Source organism: Lates calcarifer, linkage group LG4 (assembly GCF_001640805.2).
Source record: "Lates calcarifer isolate ASB-BC8 linkage group LG4, TLL_Latcal_v3, whole genome shotgun sequence".
NCBI lineage: Eukaryota > Metazoa > Chordata > Actinopteri > Centropomidae > Lates > Lates calcarifer.
In genome coordinates, this window is record NC_066836.1 from 7,067,526 (window position 1) to 7,086,810 (window position 19,285).

The 19,285-nt window shown below is 36.5% G+C and overlaps 1 long non-coding RNA gene across 1 annotated transcript in view; it reads left to right on the forward strand.

Annotated features, from left to right (window-relative positions):
- Positions 1-14,674, forward strand: part of LOC108884199 (uncharacterized) — a 54,423-nt gene extending 39,749 nt beyond the window's left edge. The window contains exon 4 of the long non-coding RNA XR_001960999.2: positions 14,387-14,674. This is a non-coding gene — a long non-coding RNA (uncharacterized LOC108884199). The remainder of the gene's footprint in view (positions 1-14,386) is intronic.
- The last annotated feature ends 4,611 nt before the right edge of the window (positions 14,675-19,285 follow it).

Here is a 19,285-nt window from a genome sequence, read left to right on the forward strand (position 1 = left end):
TATGTTTCCTTCAAAATGCATTTAGCAAAGCACATTAGTAGGATATAGATGTATTTTGTGGGAGATAGTGTTCCCTTCCAACATAGTAAACTCTGGGATATAATAAAGAGTTTATTGGAACTTGACAAATAGATTTTAAATGAACAACATGTATGAAAACACGTGGACAAGTTTTTGTGGGCTAGTTGACTGACTGGATAATAAGTGAACTCTGTATGTGTATTCATTCCAAATTGAACAGAAATATAAAATAACAGATGTTCACTTTGTTTATTCTCAAAGCTTCTGCAATCTTCCTTTTAACTTAAAGTGTTTTTTTTCCTGTGGTGACACTCTCTTTAGTTAAATATATTTTAAGCCTTTTAGCAAACCAGACAGACTGAAAATCTCACAGCCAAATAAAGATTACCCTTGGCACTAAATGTGTCCATGTTTGATATGACTAATATTAGATGTACGATGAGGCTGTCTCACAAAGTGATGTCATAGTGGTACAATATGTACAAAGATAAACAACTAGTTTGGGGAATAATTTTTGCCTGGGGCAGAAATAGCCACTAAAAACCCATTTTTTTGTCAAGTAACATTTCCTGTGACCAATAAAAGGTAATGATTTTTTTTTTTTTTTTTGCAACAAGGGACCCCTTCCTCTAAAAAGTAAAGATCACTTTCCCTTTTAAAAAATGAGTTCATAGCAAAAAAAGGGTGTTCATAGCAATCAGGTAATACAAACATTGTTAAAGGAGTCACTTTATTTTGCAATTTTATGATTAGCTTGTCTTCAAGTTTTTGCCTCCATAGAAAAATGTCTTTCCTTATTACTTATTCCTTACTACTTCCTTTCTCTCTTCTGGGAGATGGAGTCTTAAGGTCAGTAACGCATTTGTGATATTTTCCAGGTACTTCATTCAGCCCTGATGAAATTTTCTTGGGTTGCCTTCTTGGAGATCTGTGTAAATGTGCAAAAACAGATCATAAACTCATCCATCAAAAACGGCCCCAGAAAACTAAGTTTGCATTTAGAGTGTTTCTCTTCTGTCTTTGCCTGACTTCATCTTAGGTTTTTGTAATTGGGCCATGATTGGATTAAGAGAGGAAATGCTGGGGACAGAGAGAGACTGTTTCACTACTGAATATAATCCACTTTCAGACTCAGTGTTTCTGCAGTGTCTCTGATCATTGGAATTAATTTTGTATTAAAAGTACTTGTCTAATGACAAGGCACAGTGAAAAATATTTTTTTCTCCTTGACATAATATCTATTTTCCATTTCTATTGCTGCCCATACTTAAAACCAATGCTCACATCTCAAAGTTAGTTTTTTAATGGGAATTGTTATTGAAAAACCAAGTGACAAACACATTGCATATGTTTCTGTATTTGTCTGTTTGATCAACCCATCAATGGATGTGCTGATCTGGCTTCATTACAGAAATTAGTAGTTTCTTTTTTACATCACATGGAAGAACATCTGTTCCTGGACAAAGTAGAAACAACATGAAAACCTATAGCAGAAACATGATGACATGCACTCTTTTTCTCACTTTTTATGAAATTCTTGGGTTACTGTGAAAAAGTGAAGCGGAAGCGAGAGATAAGGAGGAAACAATCTGAAGATGAAGGTTTATCCGTGTGTTTCAAAGAGCCTATCTCTCCATGTTGAAGACATTCTGACTGATCTCGCAGAACAAAGGCAGTATGAAAATAACTATGCTTCTGGCGCTGTGCTTCAGTCTAACTTATTTTAAGAAATCAGCAGAACACAGAGGCCAGTGTAAGTCCATGGCACGATGCAATTATAGTCTATATCAAAACAGAATCTGAGGTCAGATGTTTTGCAGCTCGTTGTTTGATTGTTTTCCTTATTGCATTATTGCACAGCCAGGATAACACTGACACTGACTGGTGAAATAGCCCCCTGTCAAAACCCATTCACTCGCTGCAAATTAATTCCCATCGCTTTCCTTTTCAGCTGAATGGAAGTTTGAAACCAAAATGAGGTGCCTTCTAATTTAGACTGCTCTCTTCGTGGAAAGGGAGGTCATTTGTATGAAAATGAATAACCGAGCAGATTGTCTGATTTAACACACTCCTGTGGGGATGCATATAGCCTGAACAAATGCAGTGATGTATAAGCTAACTTAATTGGAAGTAATGAGGAAATTCCCAACAAGGTTTTATGCACTGGGAGAAATATGTAGTTATTGTGAAAGGGCTTCTTTCTCCAAGTGCAGGGTTAAAAATATATAAACATATGTATACAGTCAATAACAACTACACTGTGACTAAATTACTGTTAAACAACATCTTATTTATGTGGTGCTACGAAAACTATTTTCTTTGCAGCTTCCTACAATATTCAAAAGTAATTTTAGTGTCTTCTGTGGTTGCAGAAAACAGGTTAGTTTAATATACAAATCTAACTTTAATGGAACAATAACTCATCCCTGGACTTGCCCATACGCAAGTTGTGTAATATTAACATTTCTGGGTTTGTTTTTTAGTTTTTGGGGTATCCAAGTCCCTCAATATGCTTCTTTTAGTTTTACTAGTTCCTACATTTTCCAGAATAACCTTTGGCAGGTTCAGAGAACAGGTATGGAATTGTTGATTTTAGATATGGGTTTATGTGTAAGTGGAGAGAGGGCAACAGTGATAAGAAAGTAACAGTTTTTCCCAGCACTTTCTTAAAGTGTATCATGTCTTGTGGCTGCAATGAATTCTGGTCTCCACCATTGGTGGAGAAATGGGTTTCATTGTATGATTGTCAAAAGCCAGTGCATAGTGGTAAGTCTTGTTTTTGTCTCTAAAGAGCAATATTTAATGTACAATTGATGTTTGAAATATCTCTGCAGTAATGTTCTACTGTCAGACTTCCTGCTCGGTTCACTTTGGCCTCTATTGGGAACGGTAAACAGTAATGTTTCCTGCAGCAATTTAAGATTAGTTCACAAGTTTGAAATATGGCAGCAGAATCTGTGCAGCTGGCGCTAACGGAGTCAAAATGTGGAGGTAATTAAAAATAATAAGCTGCAGTTTCTTCGCCAGCTATAGGCTAAGACAACTGATATCAATGTTAGTAACATTATTTCATATGGGCAATGTTTTTAGTTCACTATTTTTTGTTGTAATCTGACCATCTCTAAAAATCTACCTAAGTCTATAATAAATTCCATGGACATGGGCTTCGGGAGCATCTTAGAAGTGACAAAAGGGTGTTTTTTGCAACCCTGTCTCCTAAAAATTGTTTATTTGATACTAAATAGCAAACACACATATTTTGGAAGATACATTATGTCACCCAGGGTACATTTTTTAACACAATATGGAAGCATTTTTAATGAACAAATCTGCAGTCATAAACTGTTCATACCAAATGCATCTGCAAGTCTTGCACAGACAGCCTTTTCAATGTTTATATGAGTTTTTGGCAACTCAAAGCACTTGGGGATGATGAAAGATTGTTGTCTTGATTAAATATTGAGTAAGACAACAGTAACAGAACACAAGATATATTAACTTTATTTAACCAAAACTGCAATCTCTTGCTATCATTAGGTGTTTTAGCTTTAACCTGACCTCACACAGAAAGTAGGACGCAAACTCTAGTCTCAGGTGTCAAAGTCCTGCAGTTTGTGTGATATCCAAGCGATATAATAACCTAATACTTTAACTGGAAAAACATGGCCAGTCACACAATCCATACAGCATTTATGTTTCCTCCAAAACCTAGTTCATCAGGCAAAACCATTTTGTATTATATACAGTACACTGTAAATGTAATTTTTACGAGACATGTCACTTGGATGCTTCAATATGACAGTCACTGGCTTTTGTTTTAAGGGCTCTCCATAAACACTGGATGTGAAATTAGCAGTTTCTCCTTTTTTCATAAACAAACTACATGTCAGACCTGTGCAAGCATGCAAAAGTAATGTTAAAAAAGTGCACCACTGAATGTCCCCATTTATCAACAGCAGATAAATAATACTGGCATAAAAGCATCTGCAGGTTTTTGTACAACGAATGTGCTACACACAAATTTGGCAAAGGAGTAATGAAGTTCACCGTTTTTAAAAGTATAGGTTAAATAATGGCATGAATTTCAATGTCTTATATTTAAAATGACCCCATAAAAATATGTTCTGTTAACAATACATTAGCATAAATAACTATTGAGGTAGAGTAGTTGTTGACAGGTTGTTTGAGGCAAAAGTCATGCTTCATCTGACTGCAGCCTCCAGAGCACAGTGCCTGTCAATTATATGCCATATTTTCAGATGGCCACTTTATCTTTGTTTTTCTGTGCTCAGGCTGCATTATGTTCTGCCAGACTCTTTCTGATAACTGCTCAGAAGCCTCTTTGGGTGACTAAGGTAAAGAATTAAGGGGGCTCCCTTTATTACACTGCAGAGAAAAGACCACTGTCAAAACATTGTTTATATTTTTTTATTTACTCTATTTACCAGACGTTGTACTTCTGATTAAGTAAAAATTCACCACAGTATCAGTAATTCTTCCTAAGCAGGATATTTTCTTTCTGTACCTCTGGCTATTTGATGATGGGGAAATTCAGTTTGAACCATCTATTTACTGAGGCTGTTCTGACTCCATAACTGTTATCTGATAAAACTTAACACAGTTTGTAAGTTTTTCCTCTAGTTTTATGTAGCTCTGGTGCTTTGGGGTATTTTTATTTTAGTTCCACATTTGTCCTGGTTTTGGTCCCAGTTATGATTCTAGTGCACAATTGCAATAATTTTCTTAGAGTATCATTTGACAAAGCAACTTCTCTAAACAAGAAGAGTCCGCTTGTGTTTGTTTCATTTTTTGTATTTTCTACTGTGCAAAGCAAAAAAGAACTTGTCCTTGTACTAGTTGAATACTGACAGTCAAGATCTGCCATCATCAAATTCCTCAACAAAATGTCTTGTGTCTTCTCACAGGTTATGTTTGGGTAACAATTGTGACAAGTTAAAATGAGTCTTTTTCATCCCTCTTTGAAGTTTTAAGAAATTCACAAGAAATGGGAAAGATTAGAGGAAAATCTGAAAAATGAAACCTAATTTAGTGCAGCAGAAAATCTTTTTTCTAGCAGCTACTCCTTAACTTTTGTAAGTATGAGTTTCTACCGATTAATTCAAAATGAGCAATGCAAAAGAGTTGTCTTAGAATTTTTAAAACTGAGACAAAGTAGTGAGCAGGTGTTTCTTTTGACTAAATGATAAACAGTTAAAGGAGAGATTTCCATATTCAAGACTGTCACAGGCTGATTTCTATTCATGCTCTCTCATCTATTTGCTGTGCGGAGTACAAAATATTCTATGATAGAAATGTTATATTTTATGAACACCTACAGGGTGCCAAGGAATTAAATTATATTTGGATTGTGATTTTGGTACATTATTACTTCCTTCATTCTTTGACCAGCATATTTGTACAACTTTATCTACAGTATTAGGAACTGGTCCCATCAAATAAAGGAAATAAGTGGAGCTTTTGTCTTTGTGGTGATGTTAGGCAGAGATCCACTGTGTGGAGAACTAGTTTGGGTTTTTTAGGTGTTTTTGTGGTTCTTTGAATAAGAGATGATCTTGAGCTCATCTATGGAATTGTCGACTTTGCTCAAACGTCGATCTTAAAAACCACCATTAATTGACTTTACGTCACAGCCACATATCTGATGATGTATATTAATGCTGCTATATGTCAATATTTGCTACATTACTCTGTTTATTTGAATGTGATTATACTATGTTTGATTTAATTCTCATCCCTCCAAAGCAAGAGAGATCCATGTCTCCTGTCAATCTTATCGCCAGGAAAAGACAGTTATCTGTTTACATTCATGTCAGTCCTAAAATAAAAAAGTGCTATTTGTAGAATGTTCATGCCTGAAGTACTGAAGTTAATTAGGTGCATAGAATAAACTGGAGTAGCACATTCATGACGAGCCACAATAATTATGTTTTATGCTCAACATGTTGCTTGTTATGATTCTGGATCAGTAGAGCGGCCTATATTGAGTGATGACTTCTTTCTAATTAGATGCAAAATGCAAATGGGGAGCACCACGAGGACTATGGAATATATTACCAACTTCGTGATATCCTCGTGTAAGAAATATAAAGTCGTACCCAGACGTGTTTATGTTGTCATAACTAATATATTCCCAGAGGTGGCTTTTTCCATAGACAAACAAATGAATGTGATATATCGGCCTTTCAGATTTATCTGTTTCTGCTATATAACTATGTTCCTGTAATAGTACAGTAGGGCTGTGACTGACAGTCAGAGCGCTGCCGTTCTCCTCTGGGAAATGTTTCTCTTGCAAATGCCTGATGTGTATGAGGCAGAGTTACACCCGCTCTGAAAACTGATTAGTTGGCTCTAGGCTCACGGTGTATGAATTATGCTCTTTGTGTCAGTAGCTCTTCTTGGATAGTAATGACTTTGTCAGCGAGTGTGTATTTAGGCCAAAGTTCAAAGGTCAACAGTTAAACCATGTTTGAGGATAAAGTTCCCATATTTTGATGCATACCTCTAAGCATGAACATGAAGATCATTTAAGTTTTAAAAAATATCACAGTGAGAAACTGAATTTATATTTTATATAGAAATAAAAGAAACCACCTTGTATCACACTCATTAAGGCTATTTATGCATAGCCTGTCCATTTGGGATTCTGACTCACTTCTCTGAGGCAATCTAATTCAACCTTCCCTTGTAGCTACCTGTGGTCCATTCATTATCGTTACAAATCTAACTTAGGGAGAAGTAAGACAACAACTCACACTGGAACCCTGAAGTATTGGCTTTTTTTGACAGGTTGCAATAGAGAAAGATAAACCTGTCAGTATGAGTGAATAATTTGTTTCCCTTGACATCTGTGCTGTTCTTTATAGCCTCAAGAATAGTTATGTAGACAATGGGTGACACAGTTGAGATTATAGCAATCCTCACCAGATTGAAAGTGGGAGATAAGGAAAACACTGTTTCCCTTGGGAAGAGCTGGAGAGAGGAATACTAACTTGCATCAGTTTATCCTGATGAAATGGTGAGCAGTCCAAGTTTAAGATTAAGGCAAAACGTGTTCTCCACACTCTACTTTTGAAAAGCAGTATTTTCTGTAGCGATGTTTCTGTATTAAATAAAAGAAAATACAGTTCTCTGGTTCGCAACAGTAGGCCCCCTGAGTAGAAAAAAGACAAAACATGGACTGTGCATTTAACTGTGGGTCTTTTTAATGCTAGAGACATTGCATTTTTAGTTCCCCTCACCTTCTCTCTTTGTACCTCAGCCAAAAATGTGAGCCATTTTCTACTTTCACAGTCACATTCAGAAATGTTAATACTTTTATGACTTTGCTGGAGCAGATGGAAAACCTTAATAGGAAGAAAAGAAAAATGAATTGATATTCTTCATTTTACTGTCACCATGGAGAGCATGGAGGGGATGCAGCTTTCATCTGAAAAGTTTTGATATGACAAGAATCAAATTATGCACAGATGCACCAAGCAATCTGTGTGTTTTCTGAGGATATTCTGAAACCAAAACATACATATGTATTTTAACAAACAATGCACATGGATTACTGTATGCTATTTTTATCTCTTAATGCAATTTGAATAATGTAATTGTTGTGCCAATATTAAAGACAGTACAGTTGGAAGAATTACATTATAAGTGTGAGAAATCCAACAGATGGAGACGGTTGCAAAACCTTATCAAATATGAGTTGTCAAACAGCCCCTCGCTCACACGTGCACATACAGATAGTCTGCCGCCACAGACACAATTGAGGGAAGCAATCCACTTAACATGGAAATTGTCCTTTCATCTTTTAGGGAGAGAATCACTCAGAGGAAGTCAAGAGGCAACTAATCAACAACAAAGAAGATATTTCAGTTGTAGCATCAACTTTGGACAAAATTTTAGCTCTGCACTCTGTGAACTCAAACCAAGTCATTTCATGTGATATTAAGTAAGATTAGATATTGAGTAAGATTTAATTTGGCTCAATATCTATTTTCTCCAGCTCTTTCATTATTTATGTTCACTATGAAACTGCAGGTCTCCTACAGTATGACTATGAGTCTTTGTGGTACAGAGTACTAAGACAAGACCTCATTCTTGCTCTAGTATGTGACAGATGCAGTCTGTGTTATGCCGCCACAGAGGGCCACGGGGTTGGAGCTAAGCTATTCTCCCCGCATGTGATGGCTTACAAGCTCCGTGTGGTGGAATGGCGTGTGAAATATGGACACCACCCCTGCCACGTTTCGACTCAGCAGCCAGTCAATTGACCTCAAAGGCCACTTAAGATTTGAGTGTGTAATATTTCATCTGATCGAATTTGCATTAAAGCACCTCTTTTCTGCCCTCCTCTTCATTTATTTGAATCAAACCACCAGAACGGGGCTCTTAACTTTGTCTCTTGCCCTGGCTGCACCGAATCGTAAGTAATAACACTGATTCACACCTTTGTCTTAATTCTGGTCATAGCTGTGTTTCTTCCTCCCACACAGTTTGGGCCAAATTAAGATTTAAAAAAAAACACTGCATTTTTCTGCATTCTGCAGTTTTCATTTGAATTATATTCATATTTGATATCTGACTGTTAATAGCTGATTGCAAAGAAAAAATCAGGAGGTGGTGTGTAATTGGATGTTAGAGAGACAAGAGAGCATAGACTAAAGGGATTTGTGAACATTCACAGTAACTGGAATAAGATGATATAGACTTAAAAGGCAAACAGTTGTGTCTTTGATGGGTGGGTGTTACTGTGAGAACCACTTTCAGTCCAAGTGTAGTGAAATGAAACGCAACACACACCAAATGATATGCATAGTTTAGCCTCTTACTTGGGACATCTGAGAGCCCATTGGCTAAACGAAATCTAATTAGGTTTGGAGTAAACCACATTATTGCCTCATTACTGTTAATTGACCTCTTGGAGACCTGTTACTGGAACACTGGAGAGGATGCCTGTATACAGATAGAAACATTAAGAGGTTATGTTGAGAAGACTGTGAGGAAGTGAATGGAAAGCACATTAGAAAAAGACATTACTCCATTCAACACTCATTCATCCCTGAGGATGATTCTCGCTCTTTCTGTTTTGAACTGAGACCAAGGGTCTGATAAATCCACTAATAAATACAGTAAGAAATCAAGACTTATAGTGAGATGTCCCAATATCAAAGGGTAGCTGGAGAAGCTAATTTTCCATTACTTCAGATGTGTGTTGCCGGAGGCGTGCCTTTGAATGGTGCTCGCTTTTCAACTAAAGATGAATCAGGGAATCTTGCTAAGGTGAGATGGTTTTATTTGACAAAAATATTTTTAGATTACTGTTATCTGTGGTGTGGCCTTTTAGGAGAAATGATGGCTATCAAGCAGTTCAAATCAGGGTCGCCAGCAAATCCACAGGAGTGCAGTCTTTTGGAAAACAAATCATAAAATACCGTTTGCACTATACATGTACCGGAACTCTGTTACAGAATCCCATAAAAAGGTATCCAACTCATAAAGGCAAAGAAGGAGGAATCCCCTCAAACATCTCACATCAATAGGTGTCCATGGCTTGAGGCTCACTCCCATCTTGCCTCATTAAATTCTCATACAACCCTCATCAAAACACATCTTTCATCTAGACACAGTGTTGGTGCTGCGTAGAGACCAGACTGCACCACTACCGATAAGAATTCCTTCCATGGTCTGCATGCTGTGGACGGACGCTTGCTGGTAACACAGTGGGATAAGCAGTTTGTTTTTGTTTTCTCCTCACAAGCAAAATGGATCCTAGAAGATGTATAGGACCTTTGAAGTTAATCTACCAGCAACAGCTGGTTCCAATGTGCCTGTCCACTGAAATATCAGCTGTGTGCGAATAAAGTTAAAATATATGACAACGAGCAAAGAAAAAGATGGATATTTTAAAAAAAGAGTTGTAGAGTGGGGGTTGGTTCATTCATTAAAAAAAACAAAAAACTATACATTTTATTAAAGACATGTAAGCCAACTTGAAGCCATCATGGAGGAGATGTCAAGAATAAACTGTCCAAGCTCAACTATTAACTTTTCGATTAATTTTTCACTTGACTGCTTTAAGTAATTTTCCTCCAGACATTTTGTTTTTTCAGCGCTTTTCACATTTCATAGTTTTTGTGAATATAGACACTGTATTATGCTCTTCGGAAAAAGCCTTTTAACAGTCAAACTTACTATGAATAGATCATAGTAGGATTTCTTGAAATATTATTTTTTTTGAACTAGTTGTGGATGCTGACTCAGGGTAAGCCAGTCCACTGTCAGCCAGGCTTTCAGATTCTTTCCTTTAGTTATAAATATTTTCTTGCCCGTCATTCTCTGAACACCTCAGTGTCAATACAAATATAAATATTTAAACTTTTAAAAATGCTTTTTTTCTGATTGGTTCCTTTTCTTCTACAGTGTTTATATATTTGGGTTTGTCATTGCCATTGTGTAAAGAAAACACAATGTAACTGATCCAATGTTGAATCAGAATCAAAAAACATATCTAACACATTATGTAAAGGTCAACTTCTAGCTTCAACTCGCTGTCATGGGTGCAGACTAGAAAACTGTAAGTGATGACGTTTTTTTTTTTTTTTTTTTTTTTTTTTTTTTTTTTTTTACCTCAGTGGTCTTTGGAGGCCATAGTTGACTTCTGATTTTGTACTTTAAAAATAGATATATTGTTCAGTTCACTTGCAGAAGTTTGCTCTTAAGCGTCAAGTGAGAGAGTCCATTAAAATGTTAAAAATGCTTGAATGGCTCGTCACATAAGAGTGTCCCTTTGGAAAGTGAATAGGACTTTAACTGTCTGATGTAGCGACGCCCTGGCTGGTATTTCTGTGTATTTGGCCACATCTATAAGTCTGTGTGTTTGTGTGTGACTGGGACATTGTTATGACAGACATCACTGTCACAGATATTGTACACCATGTCAGGTCACTGGGAATAGTTATACATGCAGCTGCACCAAAACTAAAGCATATCAGCTGCTAACATTATAGATGTTTTGATGTATGTATGCTTTATGGGAACTGACACTTGACAAGACTGCATAGTGAGTATATTTGTATGTATGGCCTTTACCGAATGTATATTTAAAGTTTTATGTGAGGCAGTGGTGTACACATTTGTTTGCTTGTCTAGATGTGTGCAGTGTCTATGTATATATAGTATTTTTATTTTGATGTATTATTTCACTGTGGATTGCCACATTTCAACACCTCTGAGGGCTTTCAGATTTTCTCCTACATGTTTGTTTATAAATTTTCTATTGCAGAATGTTGTTCTTTATTTTTTTTTCCTTTATGTGAGGGTTCCCAGCGGTTTACCTAACTCTGATCCTTCACTTGTAGCTCGGTGCAACAATTTCACCTTTACCTGCTACAAGAATGTCTTGCGTCTAATATTCAAGTGCTTTCTCTGACTCTGCTTGTGTCAACTGTTGTTGTCGGCTAGTCTCACACACACACACACACACACACAGAGGGGTGAGGTGACTATGGCCCTCATCAAGCTGCAGTGGCAGAAGCTGTCATCTAATACAAATATGGCCGTACTTTATGATAGGACTGGAAAAACAAACCAGCACCAGGTTCACAGCAGAGGTGTTGGAAACATTTATTCCAGCAGAAAATTGTTTACTTTGAGCACTGACCCTAACAAATTCATAAAAGGAGGGAGCAAACCTTTGAGAAACCTTTACTTTGAAACACAACAAATTGCTTTTAAGGAGCTTTGACTGTACAAGATGGCCTCATTATGGAACATTTACTGTATGCAATTTGTGGTTCATACAGCTTAGAAAAAAATCTGCTACACTATTTGTATGTGTTCAAGCATGTTTGTAATGTTACTTGTTAGATGGGACAATGGTCTGCTACTGTTGTTTGGTCAATGATACATACATAATATTTACATACAGTATGACAGATTTTAACCGTGCCATGTAAATATTTTCTACAGCTGTCATTGTTTTTTTTAACTCTTTAACCCAATAACTCTTTTCAAGTCTCTTTCTCTCATCATCTTCTCATCTTCCTCTCGTCTATGTTTTTGTATTCATACCATTATATAAAACCTTATGCTTCTCCACTTTTCTGTTCCGTATTGAAACAGCACAGATTTGTAATTCAATGCTGTTGTGACCCCTGAGATATAAGCTTTTTGGAAGCAGTGACTAAGGCACCCTCTAACACTTTGAACATTTTCATGATCCACTTAATGAAAAAAGCAATATCTTTTTATGCAACAGAGGGTAACCTATATAAAGTGTTTAAAGTACTTCAGTTCACATCAGGCATTCTTAAAAGCTAAGCTGAGAAATGTTTTCTATATTATAGCATATCAAGTGACTGTCGATCACACTGACAGTCAGCACCAGACTGTGCAGCTCTATGCAGCTTTCAGCTCTGTTCTTTTTTTTATCACCCAAAACAACAAAACCAAAACAAGGCTAGCTATACAAGCCAGTCTCGACCCAGGAGCCAACCTAGCCCCAGTTTGGACCTCTCATGTATTCCCATTACATTCACTTCACAGAGCTAAGCAATCATTTTCCTGAAAAATAACTACCCCGTAATCTCATAAGGTTTTTCAACAGTTAAAGCTGTTCTGAAGGTATTTACAGAATTCTTAATAAGACTTTAACCTTTTAAAAGGTTTTAGCCTTTTATAAATACAGTTTTCAAACACAGATGGTTACATACACAAATTACATGTGTCTGTGTACAGTCTGACATGAAAAAAAAACCCTTTTATTAGCAGCTCACTTTGTCTTTATGATTGTTACATTGCACTATTTTGTATTTTCATAAAAAATGGAATGTTTATATATCTGGTGCCATACAAAATGTCATTGTTTTTGTTATGGAGTGGACAATATATCTTTTCATCCAAATGGTTAGAACAATTTTTTTTTCTAGGAATAACTTCAGAATAACCTGTGAGTGTTATTAAATAACCACCTGGATTTTTCAAAGATTGCCAGTTGTGGGTTTTTCAAATAAAGTTGAGAGAAGAGACTTTAATATAATGGCAATACATGAAAGGGACAAAGTTGGGCTAGAGCCAGCCCATATAGTTCTCATTGTACTGTTAAGCGCTATAAGTAAATGACTGACAGGATACGAAGGGAAAAAAAACAAGCCAAAGAGATGAGAATATTTTTCTTGATAAACCTAACTGGGACCTTAACTGAAAACTTGGCTCAAATCTTAAGCATTTCTCTGAAACATTAAATATTCTTGATTAAGTAAGTGAGTAAGTTTTTAAAAAAAATCTACAGATATTATTTATAAAGAATTTAATGCTTAAAATCTCAACTGATCTGCTTCATCAGTGGAGGTATAAGTGTGCTTTGACCTCAGAGATTTGACTGACAGTGACCAAATGACCTACCAACACATTCTATTTCAAATGTTGCTAAATCCTGTTTGGTGCGTCAAAGTATGTGCCATTGCCTTTTTCTAATGGAGACCTGCCCCCTTCAAACCAGTGAGATGAGCACAGAGAAAAAAATAAAAACTGAAATCTCAAGTGTGAAAAACTGTTACTAAGGCAGAAAATATTGTTTTAATATAGAGTCCCATCATTCAAGAAGCTGGTTGAGAGAATGTGTTTTCAGGGCCTTCAAGCCTTGGCATATTGGACTTCGATTTGTCAAATAATGAGAAAGTACACATCAATGGGATGATGCTCTGTTTCTTCTGCATGTGTAATTAGTCATAACAACTTGATTGGCAAAAGGCTTGTGGCTTATAGATCGTCTTTCAGCTCCCAATTGACCATCATTTTCCCTTTTGTTTAGCTGTATATTAAGATGAGATAGGATAAGATAATCCTTTATTAGTCCCACAATGGGGAAATTGACATTGTTTCGAAAACAAAAGTACAAAAAGGCAAGATATAAACTAGTCAGTATGTAAAACAATAATATATCACAATGTATAAAAATTATAAACTTTATGAGCACTATAATCAGGACTACGTACACAGTAACTGATTGATTGATGATGTGTTATAAATGTTCCATATACCCAACTGAAAAGCACCAACTCTCCTCATTCGTCCATTTAAATTTTTGGGCAATAAAGTGATATCTTTTGAATCTCTTTTTACCCTTTTTTGACCTTTGCAAAGTGACAGTGGCAATAGTTGGAGGGCAGGATTTTTGTGTCTGCTCTGCCATCACTGTGCAGCATATTGTGCACCTTCTTTTCTATTCACGTTAAGCCCTTTTTATTCGGGTATAATATTTATGGCAGGCTAAGACGGCTTCACCAGCTGAGCTAAAGAGACCTCAAAATGCACCCACAAACCATCTTTTTATCTCTCTTTAACATTGCAGGAGAGTATATGAAGTCCCCAGATGAAAAGGATGTGATGCGCGAGCTTGCATGGACACAGTCTGCTGCTTTAGCTGCTGCAGTGATTATTTACAACATAATGAGGAGCGCCTAAAGTTTCCAAAAGATTTGCAGAGCCTCTCTGATCCAGTTGGCTCATCTTAAAAGAATATCTCTGTCTTTTTTTGTCATTGATCACTGTTCAGAGCTCTCAGATCAGAATAAAACACATTTTTACGTTTGCTGTTGATAATTGCTACATACATTATGTAAAAACCATATGGTAGAAAACATGCCTTATTCTGATTCCCAAGAGATAATTTCAATAAGTTTAAAAATTGCTGTGGGAGAACTCTTTCTTTAATGCCTCTCCTGATATAATCACTTATGACTTGTAATTAGCATGATTTGGTATATGTTGTGATTGTCTCAAGAATCCTTTTAATACAGGATAAAGTCTGGTGTTGAAATAGTGATTATATGGACAATTTACATAGCTCCTTTAAGAGAACATGTTAAAGAAGTTTTGTTTGCCACTTGGTTTTCATTCACAAAGCAAACTTGAGGCTCTGCTGATGTTTTGTCTTGTAATTTAGCAGCATAGTAAGTAACTGCAGTGTGTGAATTTAATTCTTGAATATTCATGCTGCCATATTATTTAAACTTCTGTTGAAAAATGATGCCCTGATAAGCTAACAGAGATTATCAGACATGAACACTAATAGATGCTGTTTCATACAACAACAACCACTTAATTTCACACTGTGCTGGCCCTTAACAAAGACTGATCTGCCATCATTCCACCTTTGTTGCTGCTGAATAGACCCAGAGTTTATTGTTCAATGAAAAAACAAGTCACTGGCCATTTTAGTTGAAGAACAATGAGATTCAGGGAGGTGTGTTCTCAAAGTGATTCTAAGATAAGTAATGCATTTTGGAGAATCAGGAAATATTATTTCCCCCCCCTTTTTCTCTGACTTTCAGTATCTTGTGTGCCTTAGAATGGCTGACATACTTTATGCCCCAACTGTTGAGACCCTCCCGATAAAAGTATCCTCTAAATGAAAAGAAAACAGGCCCTAATGGGTATCCTTAATGGGTATCCTCTAAGATTGACAGTGGCAATGACAGCATTCTTTTTTAATTTTCTTCAGAGATCTGTCATCAGTTGGGCTTCCAGTGATGAAGTAAAGCCTGTCAGCTCAATCACATCCATTGTATATAGCATTTCTGTCTTAAAATGCTGTCTATATGCAGTAAGATTAAGAAAATCCAAAGTACATTATATCAAGGGTATTAGTAGAAATTGTAATTGCAGAGGAGGTCGAAGATCTCGGAAGTACAGAGACCTTTTGTTTCCTTCTCATGTAATTGCTTCTCTAGGTTCCAATAGCAGTGCATAGACCTCTTTACGTAGCAGGGCACTAAGTGCAGCACAAATTACTAGTCATTTCAGTCACCACTGACGCTTATTCAAGAAATATAAGTAAGAGCTACATGATAGAGTTTTACTAATAACAAATTCAGTAGCTCTCAACAAATGCTGGAAAAATAGCAAACAATTTATTTTTATCTTTATTTTTGTTGTTTGCCAGTTTGGGTCTCCTTAAACTCCTACCACAAAATATGTGTTTTTGGCTTCTTCACCACACACAAGCCTGGCACACACTAAAAGATTTTTAAAATCTTAACCGATTTAGAAAATGTGAAAATTTCACCAACAACCAGAGTCTTGACTCTCAAAACTCGAAATCTCGCATGATACATATATATATATATATATATATATATATATATATATATATATATATATATATATATATATATATATATATATATGTATGTATAGTGTGTACCGCGCTTCAGTCACATGACTGCATGCAATTTCAAAGAGGTTAACTGCTGCTGTTTAGTATCACTAAAAACATCTACCACATCATGCACTGGAACAATTCTTCTCAGCAAAAATTATTTTTAGAAAATGTGTTGTTTTTCCAGTTAAGTTAAACAACAAAATGTTTTAGGTATGTTTACATTGGCTCTTAGTTTGTTAGTTTTTTTTTCAGACTTTTCAGTTTCTTCTTTCTACTCATTATTTCAAATGATTATGAACAATATACATCATTTTTTTAAGTGTCCTGTTTTTTTTTTTTTTTTTTAACAATAATAAACACCACAATTATGTTAGGACTCTAAACATAGTCTCAACAGTGGAACACACAAATTGCATGACCCTGGTCTCATTAAATATATTTTAGTGTCGTCAGAAAGTACACACGCGATTCAGAACTTGTCTCCAAAGTATCTTGGGGGAAAAAAGTCTATCTGGGTGTTTATTTCTCACCAGACATGTCTGAATTTTTTGTATAACACCACACCAAGGTACTTTCAAATGCAGTACTTTCACGTTTTTACATTGTGCCCCATCTACACACAAGGCAAGGACATCATTACAGTAGTAACCACCTTCAGCATCAGGCTGGGTCGATAATATTTCTCAAAAACCATTATGGTTGTGTATTCCCCTGGGGAAGGTCTTAGGTTGGAGAAAATAGAGGCAGTGGAATGATGGTATCAAGTGATCTAATCACTTCTGGAGCAGAACCAGATAGTGAAAAGTGATTTCTTGTTCTTTCTGTGTCAGTATGCTAGATACACGATGGAACAAAGATAGCTGTAATGAATTCCTGGCATTCAAAATTCATAATTTTAGTTTCTGAATATTGTTGGTTAAGAGTGGCTGTAATTTCTGTATCTGTGCACAGAATGAACGGCAAATGTCTGGGCACATACAGTACTTCACACTACACAGTTTGTGAGGAAGTAATCAAATGCTACTTATCTTCATCCTCATTATAATAAACAGACATCACAGTCACATATGGTTCTGGTAGACAATGGCCACAGATGGGTGATTAGTTGAAGTGTTCTGAAGGCCGTGCTGTTCTTCTACCAATTGATATGGAGCTTGAGGACCCCAGTGTAAAATGAGGACTGTAATCACAGATCCTTCAGAGCTGTAACTCAACACTAACGAACAGCATCTTTGTACTCCTTAATTTTCTGTGCCAAATGTGGCTGTGCAAGCTCACTTTTAGAAAATGGTGATGCATCTAAAACATCAGATTTAAATCAGACTGAAATATATCACTACTTAACTGACTTTCTGCAGTTCTTTGCCTTTAATATATTCATATAGCTTCAAAGATGCTATGAAAGTGTCTTAAAGATTTAGGGTTCATTACCTTAGATGTAGCTGGCTGTGTTCTTAATGAATCACTTTGCCTCATATCATCCCTTCCATGCTAATGAATATGGAGAGCTAAGATAGCTGTACCAGGTATCATAAAATGCTGCTTAAAGCAGCTTTTCCAGTCTGTATTTTGAGGGGTATTAATAGCTTTGTGAGTATTTGGATGATTAGCCCTAGCTGAGATGGAAAGCAAGCATTAATCATATGTTTTGATCATGTGGATTTGAAGAGAATCTCAGAACTCTGTATGAAGAAGCCTGTGGAGGTCCCTAATTGAAATGGGTGGGGGGTATACAGAAAGTGTGATCTGCTGACCTCGATCCAAGAGATGTGTTGATGAGTCCGGAAATATACCTTTCTAACATGTTTGAGCGAGTGTACATGCAGAAGCCTTATACTCAGAAGGTCAGGCTGTGGAGAAATACATGTCAGTCTGGAGCTGATTAACACATTTTCAAATCCAAGCCATATTCAAACACAGTATATTTCAGATTTTTCTTAATGCCCCATCAAGGGCAATAAGCAATGTGTAGGGTGGGTAGATTTATTGTCACATAAAGAATAAACCACTAGTGATGGCTGCTGCATGTAAATCCATCTGAATTAATGTTCCTCAACTAATATCAGTACAGATTTAACAGCCTACCATCCTCAGAGAGACTTCTGAGCACAAGAAGTGCAAACCTCCTTGTTGCTAGGATTCTCACATTGAGATAGAAAAACATTTTGCTCTGTCTCCTCTTATCATTCTAGCCCCGTCTTGGTAGGCCTCCGTGGAAACTGGAAAGAGAAGGCAGATGGACAATGATAGCAAGGGAAATAGAGATTTTTAGAGAACTTATAAATGACAAAGGGAGGGTGATGGTATGATTATCCAGCCCGGTATCCCTAGTAATCATGTCCATATTGGATGATTCAGTACCTTCCATTTTATGGTCCGGTGCCAGTGGAGGATGTAGTGTGCTCCTTATGTAGTGAGGTGAAAGGTGAGGTTGTGGATGAGCATGTTGTACATCTGACTTTAATTTCGGAAACAGGAATTAGAACCTTGTCACAGACCGGTACCTGGAATTTGCCTTCTCTTAACGTAACCTCAGTATTTCAGTAACCTTACATCTTACAGTGCAGGTAGTACTGGTGAAGTTTTATTGCTTTGCTCTTCTTTGTATGCCTCCTGCAGTGTTGACTCACTTGAGCTACATTGTGGGAGCCTGACCCAGTCCTCTGGTCGGTCTCAAAAACATACAGTTCACAGCTTAGCATTAGTTTCATTTCACTTAGAAACGAAACCAACAGTTCAGGGATGAGTGTTATCATTCATTGTCCATCATGGTCTCAACAAGTTCCATACTATACCTGCAGAATGCCTGCCTTGCCATGTTATCTCTTTTCTGCTTTGTCTTTCTCTTCTTCTTGCCTCTGCCCTCTAACAGCCTCAGATTAGATGACACCTGCTTTCTTGAAACATGGCAACAGATCAATAAGACAAATGATAACTTGTGACTGTGACATTTGACTAACCTTAAAGAACTAATGTTTTAGTTGCCTAACTTTGACCACATTCTAATTTTAACTGTGTTGAGTTGTAGAACCTAACCAAACTTTACCTGAAGTTTATATGCCATAATATGGCATATAATGCCACAAT